This window comes from Sminthopsis crassicaudata, chromosome 2 (assembly GCF_048593235.1).
Source record: "Sminthopsis crassicaudata isolate SCR6 chromosome 2, ASM4859323v1, whole genome shotgun sequence".
NCBI classification, from domain to species: Eukaryota; Metazoa; Chordata; class Mammalia; order Dasyuromorphia; family Dasyuridae; genus Sminthopsis; species Sminthopsis crassicaudata.
Window position 1 is genome coordinate 367,851,379 of NC_133618.1, and position 12,843 is coordinate 367,864,221.

At 34.3% G+C, this 12,843-nt stretch overlaps 1 non-coding gene across 1 annotated transcript; it reads left to right on the plus strand.

The window, feature by feature from the left end:
* The first annotated feature begins 11,158 nt into the window (after positions 1-11,158).
* On the plus strand, positions 11,159-11,286 carry LOC141559287 (U6atac minor spliceosomal RNA). The gene has a single exon (XR_012487348.1). It is a non-coding gene; the product is annotated as a U6atac minor spliceosomal RNA (small nuclear RNA).
* Positions 11,287-12,843: the final 1,557 nt, after the last annotated feature.

A 12,843-nucleotide genomic window follows, 5' to 3' on the forward strand; every position in this document is an offset into this window, starting at 1 on the left:
CTGCCCTAACAATAAGAAAGTTATAAGTTACAAGTATCATCCTTCCATGTAAGAGTGTAAACACAGAAACCTCATGTCCCTTATGATTTCCTTTTCCTGTTACCTCCTTATGCTTTTCCTAAGTTTTGTATTTGATAATCATATTTTCCATTTAGCTCTGTTTTTTTTTTTTCATCATGAATGATTGAAAATTTTCTATTTATTTAAATATCCATTTTCTCCTGAAGGATTATACTTGGTTTTTCTGTGTATATTATTCTTGGTTGTAATCCTAGCTCAATTGCTGTCTGGAATATCATGTTCCACATCCTCTGATCCTTTAATGTAGAAGCTGGTAAATCTTGTGTTATCCTGATTGCATCTCCACTATACTTGAATTGTTTCTTTCTGGATGCTTGCAATATTTTCTCCTTGACCTGGGAATTTGGCTATGATATTCCTGGGAGTTTTCATCTCGGGATTTCTTTCAAGAGATGATTACTGGATTCTTTTAATTTCTATTTGACCCTCTGGGTCTAGAAAATCAGGACTGTTTTCTTTGATAATTTCTTGAAAGATGATGTCTAGGCTCTTTTTTTGATCATGGCTTTGAGGTAGGTCAATAATTTTAAAATTATCTCTCTGGATCTATTTTCTAGGTCAGTTGTTTTTCTGATGTGATATTTCACATCATTTTCTATTTTTTCACTTTTTGGGTTTTGTTTGTTTCTTGATTTCCTTTGAAATCATTAGCTTCCATTTGTTCTATTCTAACTTTTTTTTTGTTTTTTTTTCAATATTTTATTTTTCCAAATACGTGTTAAGATAGTTTTATTGTGTTTTTTAATTAAAGCTTTTAATTTTCCAAATATATATGTGGATAATTTTTGACATTCACCCCTACAAAACCCTGTGTTGTAATTTTTCCCTCCCTTCACCACCCCCTTCCCCAGTTAGCAAGTGAAATGTTGAACATGTTTAATTCCTTATACATATTTTCACAAGTATCATGCTGCCCCAGAAAAATCAGATCAAAAAGGAGAAAAAATGAGAAAGAAAACAAAAAGCAAACAACCAAAAAAAGAGTGAAAATACTATGTTATGGGCTACATTCAGTTCCCACTCTCCTTGTGGCTTTCTTCATCACAAGATCATTAGAAATGGTCTGAATTGCCTCATTGTTGAGGAGAACCGTGTCCATCTGAATTGATCATCACATAATCTTGCTGTTGCCATATATAATGATCTCCTGTTCTCTCTCCAGGTCTCTGCTGATCATTTCTTATAAAACAATAATATTCCATAACATTCATATACCAGAACTTGTTTGGTCATTCTCCAATTGAGGGCATTTACTCAGTTTCCAGTTTTTTTGCCACTACACAAAGGACTGCCACAAACATTTTTGCACCTGTGGATCCCTTTCCCTCCTTTATGATCTCTTTAGGATACAAGTCCAATAGAAACACTGCTAGATCAAAAGGTATGCATAGTTTGATAGCCTAAAGATAATTTTCAATATTCATTTTCGTAAGATTTTGTGTTCCAAATTTTTTCTCCTTCCATCTCTTAACTCTTCCCTCCCCAAGGTGGAAAGCAATCTAATATAGGTTAAGCATGTGCAATCTTTTTAAAGATATTTCTATATTTGTCATGTTGTACAAGAAAAATCCAACCAAAAGAAAAAAAAAAACCCAAGAAAGAAAAAACAAACAAAAGTGAAAATAGTATGTTTTGATCCACATTCAGTCTTTAATGTGTTTGTGCTAAATTCCTAACAATGAATAAGCTAGAACTTCACTCTGTGAGATGTTATCTTTAATCTAAATTCATTGGCAGTTCTTATAAAAAGGAAAATACTACATTATAGGATTGAAAGAAATGTTATCAAAACCAAAAGGCCCAATATTCCCCCAGAGAATCTCCATAACATTACTTATTGTTCAAGGCAGAAACAAAGTTTCTAAAATACTTTCCAGTAATGAGCCACTAAAGTTGTCTCAAATGACTGATAAATGAATAAAAGTTTTAAAATCCTCATCCATGCGTCAATCCTGCATTTCTCATTTTATTGTATTGATTAATCATATACTCAGAGGAAGTTGAAAAAAGCTATCAAAAGCTAACTCATGTAACTTCAATGTCAACTTCATAAAATAATCAGGGTCTGGTAGGATGTGTAATCAAATATGTCAGTCTGGGTCATTTTAATGTACTCTTAAAATAATAATATATTTTCATTCTCCTTATTTAGCACCTGAATGACAAAAATCAAGTGAAAATATCAGCACCAAGATACCAAATAAGATGATTGTTATTATGAACAAAGCATAAAAGGGAGTGACAGGGCTATCAATTCTAATTTTTAAGGAATTATTTTCCTCAGTGAGATGAAAATTTTCCCATTTGCTTTTTAAGGAATTCTTCCCATTAGCTTTTTGCATTTCCTTTTATATACTCATTTCTCTTCCCAATTTTTCTTTTTCTCTCGATTTTCAAAATCCCTTTTGAGTTTGTACATGGCCTGAGACCTATTATGGGAGCAACCTACTAGTGGCTACCAGGTGATACAGGAACCACCACTAATGGCTGCTGGGGATCTAATTCTCAACAGCAGAATAGATCTCTTCATATGAGAGGATAATAATGAGATTAAGAGGTAGTTGCCTTCTTTGACCTCTCCTCTTCCCTCTTGCCTCCAATTTATTTCATTCCTGATTCACAAGCAACATTTTCGTCAGTAAAGGCTAATGTGCATTTCCTTCAGGAGTGTTATGATTCACAGCTGTGGGGCCTTTGGAAAAATCTACCTGTCCCTTTATACTTAGGCATGGTCTTTAATAGAGACCAATTCTTTTTTTTTTTTTTTTTCTTGGAGGCTTTGGATGTAAGAGTTTTGACTTTGTTATCTTCTAAGTATGTGTTATCTATCTTGTCACCATAGTAATTTTTATGGTCAGAATCTTATGTTGTTTTCTCATTTTCCTAGCCTATTACTCCACTTTTAACTCTGTTTAAGTAGGGCTCTGTTTCCAGAGTGGAGGATATAATGTTTGCCATGTTGTATAAATTTCAGGTGTTTTGTGCAGCTGTTTTCAGAGATCCTTCTAGGGACTTGACCACAAATACTCTTTTCTGCCCTGGAACTTTGAGGACGGTCTCTGCTCCACTGTGGCTATAAATTTTAGTATGCTAAAGCAAAAGCAATAGAATCCTTCATCAATGCTAGTAAAGAGACCTTCTGTGGCCTCCTAAAGCTTTCAGAAGCTGTAGCCACTGCCACCACCACCACTGCCAACCAGCCATCCTTTTCTGGTTTGTTGATTTCCAATACCCTCTCAACCTAGTGAGATAAATCTTTCCTGCCAACCTTCCAAGTCATCTTTGGTGTTTCTTGGCTGATAAATCTGGAAAATCTCAGTACTGCCACTGATACAGAGATCCCAAGCCCCACTCCTACTTTAGTTGCACCCAAGCCAAAGTCAGTGTTGTGCTGGACTGGACTTCAACCCTGGTGCAACCAACCTTTCCTGATGCTCTCCCAAGTTGTCTTCAACTGGAAAATTGTTCCACGCCTCCAAATTTATTTAGAGTCATTATTTAAAGGAATTTGGAGGGGTTGGGGAAGAGTTCCTGCCTTTACTCTGCCATTTTGGCTCCACTCCATATCTATCACTTTTTGAGTCAGTCAAGCATTTTATCCATCCAATTATGCCTATGTATCCATATGTGTCTATTTATGTATCTGTCTATGCAAATGATTCAAGCCACAATTTCCCTCCTGAGCTCCAGTCCCACACCTGATCTTCTGTCGCACAACTGTTTAATAAACATTTCAATCTATATGCCCTATAGGCATCTCAACTTTAACATGCTCAAATCAAAATTTATTATACTTTGCATCAATCTCATCCAGCTTCTCAACTTTCCTGTTTCTTTCAAAGATTGTCACCATTCTTCTACCTTGGTACCTAACTCCACACTCTCAATTCACCCCACATATCCAATCAGTTGCCAAATTTTGCCATTTCTCTCTCCCCCTGTATCTCTCATATACTTTTAATTCACACAGCCACTACTTTTTATGGCTCACATTACTTCTCACTTGCACTATTGCCATGGATTCCTCAAGTCTTAGCCTACTGCAATCCATATAAACTATCAAAGAGAATTTCTTAAAGAAGTCTTCTCATATATCATTCCTTTACTAAACTCCAATGACTTTCCCTATCATCTCAAAGAATAATTATGAACTATTTTTTAGCTCAAAACCCTTCACAACTGGATCCCAACTTACCTTTTCAACCAAATACACCTTATTTCCTTTTATCTGCTCTATAATCCTATCAGACTTTTTGATATTTCTCATATACCCCATGCTATCTCAAATCTTCCATTTTCTTGCCTTTTTCTGATTGTTCCATGATTAGAATATACTTTGTATTCATCTCAGCCTCTTAGAATTCCTGCAGTTCTCAAAGACTCATCAAGTGCTACTTTCTATGTGAAGTCTTTCCTGATCTCCCTGCTAATATCATCCCCAAATTACCTGACATTATTTTTTAATCTATCATGTATATACCTATATGTTAACCTCCCACCTAATAGAATGTGAGTCTCTTGAGGTCAGGTACTTCACTCTTGCCTTTGTATTCCCAATATCTGTCTATCTATATATCTATATATCCATCTATATATCTATCTTTTTGTGTCAGCAAGTATTTATTAAGTACTATATGCCATACATTATGCTAAGTGTTGGGAACACTTAGAAAGGCAAAAACAATTCCCCAACCAAAGGAGCTCACATTTCACTGGGGGAAACATCATGCTAATAACTAGGTACATATAAGATAAATGCAGAATAAATGCAAGGTAGTATTTGTCCTTCATTTTCTTTTTGTTTCCCAATAGGATTTTATTTTTCCAAATACACATAAAAATAGTTTTCAATATTCATTTTTGTAAGATTTTTGTTCCACATTTTTCTCCCTGCTTCCCTTACCTCTTCCTTCCTCAAGACAGCAAGCAATCTGATTAAATCTGGTTAAATTAATGCAATCCTTTTATTTTTATTTATTGTTTTCTTTTTTTCTGGTTATACATGTACATTAACTTTTTAAATACATATTTCTTTATGAATCATGTTAGGAGAGAAAAATCAGAACAAAAAGGAAAAACTTCGAGAAAAACAAAGCAAGTACAAAAAAGAAAAAAACCCAACAGAAGAAAAGTGTGTGTGGGGGGAAGTGAACATGGTTTGTGTTGATTTACATTCATTCTTCAAAGTTCTCTCTCTGGATGCAGATGGTGACTTCCTTTTGTCAAAAAGGAAAAGGAAATGATAAATTTCAATATCTTTGTCATGATAACTCCATGGACAATATGAAAATAATAAAAGATGTGACACTAGAAGATGAACCCCTCAGGTTGGAAACTATCCACTGGGGAAGATTGGAAGACAGCTACAAGTAGATGGACAAAGATGAATGGAAGCTCAGCTGCAAATTTGCACTAATGACAAAAAGAAAGTTCAGTGTTATAAAAATCAATACTGCATAAGAACATGAATGTAAGATCTATGAGCCAAGGTAAATTGGATATTGTCACACAGAACATGGAAAGATTAAACATCAGCAATTTGCTTGGCAGTGAACTTAAATGGATGGGAATGGATGAATTTATTCAGTGATTATTACATGTAGTATTGTGGGAAAGAATGCCCAAGAAGAAATGGAGTAGCCCTTATGGTAAATAAAAAAGGTGAGAAAAGCAGACCTGGGGCATAATTTCAAAAATGATGAAATGGTATTGTTCAAATTCAAAGCAAATCATTTTTCATAGTAATACAAGTTCCAATAACTAATGCCAAAAAGGTCAAAATTGATCAATTCTTTGATGATATATAACATCTTATAGGACTAACACCCCAAAATAGGATGTTTCATTCATCACAGGGGATTAGAATGCTAAAATAAGAAATGAAAAGATAATTAGAATAATAGGCATATTTGGCTTTGCAGTACAAAATGAAGCAGGGGAAATACTAATAGAATTTTGCTCAAATAACTCTTTGATCATAGCAAACATCTTTCTCAATAACTAAAATGTGACTCTAGACATGGACATCACCAGGGGGTCAATATTGATATCAAAATGATCATATACTTTGCAGCCAAATGAGAAGTTCTATACAGCAGTTAAAATAAGACCTGTAGTTGATTGTGGTTCCAATTATGAACTTTTTATTGCAAAATTCAGACTGAAGTTGAAAAAAGTAGGAAAAACCATCAAACTATACAAATATGACTTAAATAACATCCCTTATGAATATAAAACAAAAGTGATAAGTAGACTGAAGGGACTAGATCTGGCATATAGAGTGCATAATAGTTCATAATATGTTATAGGAAGTAGCAATAAAAAAAAATTCTAAAGAAAAAGAAGAGCAAGAAATAAAAATGACTGATGAAGCTTTAGACAGAGCTGGGGAAAAAAAGGAAAGGGAAATGGAACAGAGAAAGGGAAAGATATACCTTACTGAATGCAGAATTTCAGAGAACAGCAAGGAGAAATAAGAAATTTTTTAACCGAGCAATACAAAGAAATAGAAGAAAATAATAGAATGGGAAAGTTAAGAGTTCTTCTTTATGGAAATTAGAAATACCATAGGAATATTTCATGAAAAAATAAGCATAATAAAAGAGAAAAATGATAGTGACTTAAGAGAGATTAAGAAGAGATGCAAAAATATATAGAGGAACTATATAAGAAACACCTTAATATCATTGATAATCACCAGAAAGTTATGGTTACTGGAAGAAAATGAAGTCAAATGGACCTTAGGAAACATTGTTAACAACAAAGTTAGTGGAGGTTATAGAATTCCAGCTGAGCTATTTAAAATCCTAAAAGATAAAAACTTTAAAAGTTAAAGTGTTACATTCAAATGCCAGCAAACTTGGAAAACTCCTCAATGACACTGGACTGGAAAAGATCCCAATACTAAAGAAGAGCAAAGAATGTTCAAATTATTGAACAATTGTGCTCATTTCACATGTTAGCAAGGTTATGCTTAAATTTCTGTAAACTAGGCTTCAGCAATATGTGAATTGAGAATTAGCAGAACAACAAGCTGGTTTTCAAAGAGGCAGAGAAACTAGAGATCAAAATGCTAACATTTTCTGAATTATGGTGAAAATATGGAAGTTCCAGGAAAAAACATCTACTTCTGCTTCATTGATTAATGTCTTTGACTGTGTAGATCACAACAAAATGTGGCTAGTCCTCAAAAAAACCCAAAAATACCAGATCATCTTACTTGTCTCCTGAGGAATCTGTATGTGAGCCAACAGGCAAAAATCAGAACCAAATATGGAACAACTAATTGGTTTAAATAAGTACTACAAGGCTTGTGTGTTGTCACCTTGTTTATTTAAGTTATATGTGAAATATATCATGTAAAATTCCAGACTGAATGAATCAAAAGCCAGAAGTAAAGTTTTCAGGAGAAATACCAATGATTTCAGATATGAGGATAATAACATTCTGATGGCAGAAAGTGAAAAAAAAAAGAATTAAGAAGCTTCTTGATGAGGGTGAAAGAGAAGAATGTAAAAGCTGGTTTGAAAACTACTGCTTTTTTGATGGGCTATTGGTCCCATCATTTTCTGGCAAATAGAGGGAGAAAAAAATGATAGTGTCAGATTTTATATTCTTAGGTTCAAAGATCATTACAGACAATGACTGCATTCATGAAATTTTTAAAATGCTTACTTTCTGAAGGAGCACATGCTAAAAGACAGGAGCATGACAATGACTTGCTGACAAAAGGACCTTATAGTCAAAGCTGTGGTTTTTCCAGTAGCAATGTATGGCTGTGAGAGTTGGACTATAAGGAAAGTGAATCTGTAGAATCAAAGCTTTCAAATTGCAGTTCTGGAGAAGACTGTAGACTAGAGAGTCCCTTGAACAGCAAGGAGATTAAATCAATCAATACTTAAAGAAACTGTCTCAGACTATGCTCTGGAAGGTCAAACACAGAAGCTGGAGCTTAAATATGCTGGCCACAAAATAAGAAGACTGGACTCACTGGAAAAGACCCTGATTTTGGGAAAGATTGAAGACAAGAGGAAAAGGGGATGGCAGAGGATGAGATGAATAGATAGTATCATGGAAACAACAAACATGAATCTGGACAGATTTTGGGAAATAATAAAGGATAGAAGGGGCCAGAACACTGTGGCCCATGAGATTACAAAGAATGAGGCAGGACTGAACAAAATTTTTTATTATCTCTCTCCTCCCTAACTGTCTCACATATTTTATAATAATGAACAAGAGAGAGAGAGAGAGAGAGAGAGAGAGAGAGAGAGAAAATTTCACAAAAAAATCACCTATTATTATGTGCCAACACTATGAGAAGTGCTTTAAAAATAGTACCTCAACTGAGTTCAAATTGGGCCTCAAATACTTCCTAGCTGTGTGATCCTGGGCAAATCACTTAACCCCAATTACCTCAGCAAAAAAAACAAAACAAACAAACAAAAAAAAAAAAAAACCTCATTTTATCCTCACAACAACTCTGGGAGATAGGTGCTATTATTATCCCTCTTCTTTCTGATTGGTTAATAATTTTTATTAAAGCTTTTTATTTTCAAAACATATGCATACTTTTCCTTTTTTTTTTTTTTTTTTTTCTTGGTGAGGCAATTGGGATTAAGTGACTTGCCCAGGGTAACACAGCTAGGAAGTGTTAAGTGTCTGAGATCATATTTGAACTCAGGTCCTTCTGACTTCAGAGTTGGTGCTCTATCCACTGAGCAACCTAGCTGTCTCTGCATAGATAATTTTCAAGTGTCATCCTTGCAAAAACTTGTGTCCCCAATTTTTTTTTCTCCTTCCCTTCCCCCCAACCCCTCCCTTAGCCATCAAGTAATTCAATATGTTAAACATAGGCAATTCTTCTATACATATTTCCCCAACCATATGGTACACAAGAAAAATCAGATCAAAAAGGGAAAAAATGAGAAAGAAAATAAAATACAAAAACAAAAACAAAGTGAAAATACTGTATTGTGATCCACACTCAGTTCCCATAATCCTCTCTCATAAGACCATTGGCACTAGTCTGAATCATCTTATTGTTGAAAAGAATCACTTCCATCAGAATTGATCATTGTATAATCTTGCTGTTGTGTACAATGCTCTCCTCATTCTATTCACTTCATTTAGCAATAGTTCATATAAATTTCCAGGCCTTTCTGAAACCATCTTGCACAGGTATGCACAGTTTGATAGCCCTTTGGGCATAGTTACAAATTACTCTCCAAAATGGTTAGGTCAGTTCACAAATACACCAACAATGTATCAGTGTCCCAGTTTTCCCACAAACTCTCCAACACTCATCATTATTTTTTACTGTCATCTTGGTCAATCTGAGAGGTGTGTAGTGGTACCTCAGAGTTGTCTTAATTTGCATTTCTCTTATCAATAGTGATTTAGAGCTTTTTTTTCATGTAACTAGAAATGGCTTTAATTTCTTCATCTGAAAATTGTCTGTTCATATCTTTTGAACATTTATCAACTGGAGAATGGCTTGAATTCTTATAAATTTGAATCAATTCTTCTCTATATTTTAGAAATGAGGCCTTTATCAGAACCCTTGAATGTAAATTTTTTTCCTGGCTTATTGCTTCCCTTCTAATCTTGTCTGCATTGATTTTGTTTGTATGAAAACTTTTTAACTTAATATAATCAAAATTATCTATTTTGCATTCCATAATGTGCTCCAGTTCTTCTTTGGCCATAAATTTCTTCCACAGATCTGAGAAGTAGACTATTTTTTTGTTCTTCTAATTTGCTTATAGTATCACTCTTTATGTATAAATCATGAACCCATTTCAACCTTATCTTGTTATAAAGTGTTAGGTGTGGGTCAATGCCTAGTTTCTGCCATTCTAATTTCTAATTTTTGTAGCAATTTTTGTCAAATAGTGAGTTCTTATTCCAGAAGCTAGGGTCTTTGGGTTTATCAAACACTAGAGTACTATAGTCATTGACTATTGTGTCTATTCCACTTATTGATTATTCCATTTCTTAGCCAGTGCCAAATGGTTTTGATGACTTCTGCTTTATAATATAGTTTTAGATCTGGTACAGCTAGCCCACCTTCACTTGCATTTTTTCATTAATTCCCTTGAAATTCTTGACCTTTTGTTTTTCCAGCCCTGTAAAATAATTTCTTGAGAGTTTGATTGGTATGACACTGAATAAGTTAATTTAGGTAGTATTGTCATTTTTATTATATTAGCTTGACATACCTATGAGCACTTGATATTTTTCCAATTGTTTTGATCTGACTTTATTTATGTGAAAAGTATTTTGTACTCCCAAATATTTTATATTATCTTCATTTATTTTAAATGGAATTTCTCTTTGTATCTCTTGCTGCAAACTTTATTGGTAACATATAGAAATGCTAATGATTTATGTGGATTTATTTTGTATCCTGCAATTTTGCTAAAGTTGTGAATTGTTTCTAGTAGTTTTTTTGTTGATTCTCTAGGATTCTCTAAGTATACCATCATATTATCTGCAAAGAGTGATAATTTGGTTTTCTCGTTACCTACTCTAATTCCTTTAATCTTTTCTTCTTCTCTTATTGCCAAAGCTAGCATTTCTAATACAATATTGAATAATAATGGCGATAGTGGGCAACCTTATTCACCCCTGATTTTACTGGGAATGGTTCCAATTTATCCCCATTACATATGATGCTGGCTGATGGTTGTAAACAGATGCTACTAACTATTTTAAGGAAAAATCCATTTATTCCTATACTCTCTAGTGTATACTCCCTTTACTCTCTAGTATTTTAATAGGAATGGGTGTTGGATTTTGGCAAATGCTTTTTCTGCATCTATTGAGAGAATCATATCATTTTTGCTAGTTTGGCTATTGATATAATCAATAGTTTTCCCAATATTGAACCAGCCCTGCATTCCTGGTATAAATCCTACATGGTGTATTATCCTGGTGATAACTTACTATAATCTCTTTGCTAATATTTCTCTTAAGATTTTGGCATCAAAAATGGACTATAATTTTCTTTCTCTATTTTGACCATACCTGGTTTAAGTATCAGCACTATATCTGTGTCATAAAAAGAATTTGGTAGGTGTTGTATGAAAGGAGAGAAGGTTAGGACTCCCCTTGATAAGGATGGAAGAGGTCCTAGTGGCCTTTACAACACATATACAGTTAAGGCATTGCCACCTACTCGGTGGCATCTAACCATGTTTTTATGGATGACTGCCTCCAAAAATATAGGCTTCCCAAATTAACAGAGGAGGAAGTAAATTGCTTAAATAGTCCTATTTCAGAAAAAGAAATAGAACAAGCTATTAATCAACTCCCTAAGAAAAAAATCCCCAGGACCAGATGGATTTACATGTGAATTCAACCAAACATTTAAAGAAAAATTAGCCCCAATGCTATATAAACTATTTGAAAAAATAGGGAATGAAGGAGTCCTACCAAATTCCTTTTATGACACAGACATGGTACTGATACCTAAACCAGGTAGGTTGAAAACAGAGAAAGAAAATTATAGCCCAATCTCCCTAATGAATATTGATGCTAAAATCTTAAATAAGATATTAGCAAAAATACTACAAAAAATCATCCTCAGGATAATACACCATGATCAAGTAGGATTTATATCAGGAATGCAGGGCTGTTCAATATTAGGAAAACTACTAGTATAATTGGCCATATTAATAACCAAATTAACAAAAACCATATGATCATCTCAATAGATACAGAAAAAGCATTTTATGAAATCCAACATCCATTCCTATTAAAAACACTTGAGAGTAGAGGAATAAGTGGACTTTTCCTTAAAACAATCAGTAGCATCTATTTAAAATCATCAGTAAGCATCATATGTAATGGGAAAAACTGCAACCATTCCCAATAAGATCAGGAGTGAAACAAGGTTGCCCACTATTACCATTATTATTCAACATTGTATTAGAAATGCTAGCTTTGGCAATAAGAGTTGAAAAAGAGATTAAAGGAATTAGAGTAGGTAATGAGGAAACCAAATTATTACTAAGTGCTAATGAGATAATGAGATATTAGGTTCTTACTAAGTGCTAAGTCGGTACTTAACAATTCTCTAGTTCTGGTCTTTACTAGGAGTTTAACCCCTTTGAACTTCTGGGGAGGAGCTTGCATGCTTAGGAGGAGCAAGTTCATTGGTTGAAGTACTTCTTCCCAGAAGCCCTTGCATTATCCCATGCCCATTCTCTGGGAGGATAAAAGAGGGCGGCACTCGAGATTTAGAGAGTCTTGAGGCGGCTCTCCAGAGGAAGAAGAAGTCACTACTCTGGACCAGAATTGGCGGCAACTGTCTGCAGACAAGCGCTCTCTACAGGAAGAAGAATCTGTCAGGAAGATTTGAGTTGACACAGCAGATCTCCTCCCAAAGAGCAATCGGCAGTCTCTAGAGACAACAGAACTTTAAATCACTCTTTGCTGATGATATGATGGCATATTTAGAGAACCCCAGAGATTCTACTAAAAAGCTATTAGAAATAATTCACACCTTGGGGGCAGCTAGGTGGTACAGAGGATAGAGAACTAACCTTGAATTCAGGAGGACCGGAGTTCAAATCTGGTCTCAGACACTTAACACTTCCTAGTTGTGTGACCCTGGGCAAGTCACTTAACCACAGCCTCCAAAAAAAAAAAAAAAAAAAATTCATACCTTTAGCAAAGTTGCAAGATACAAAATAAACCCACATAAGTCATCAGCATTCTTATATATCACCAACAAAATCCAACAGTTAGAGTTACAAA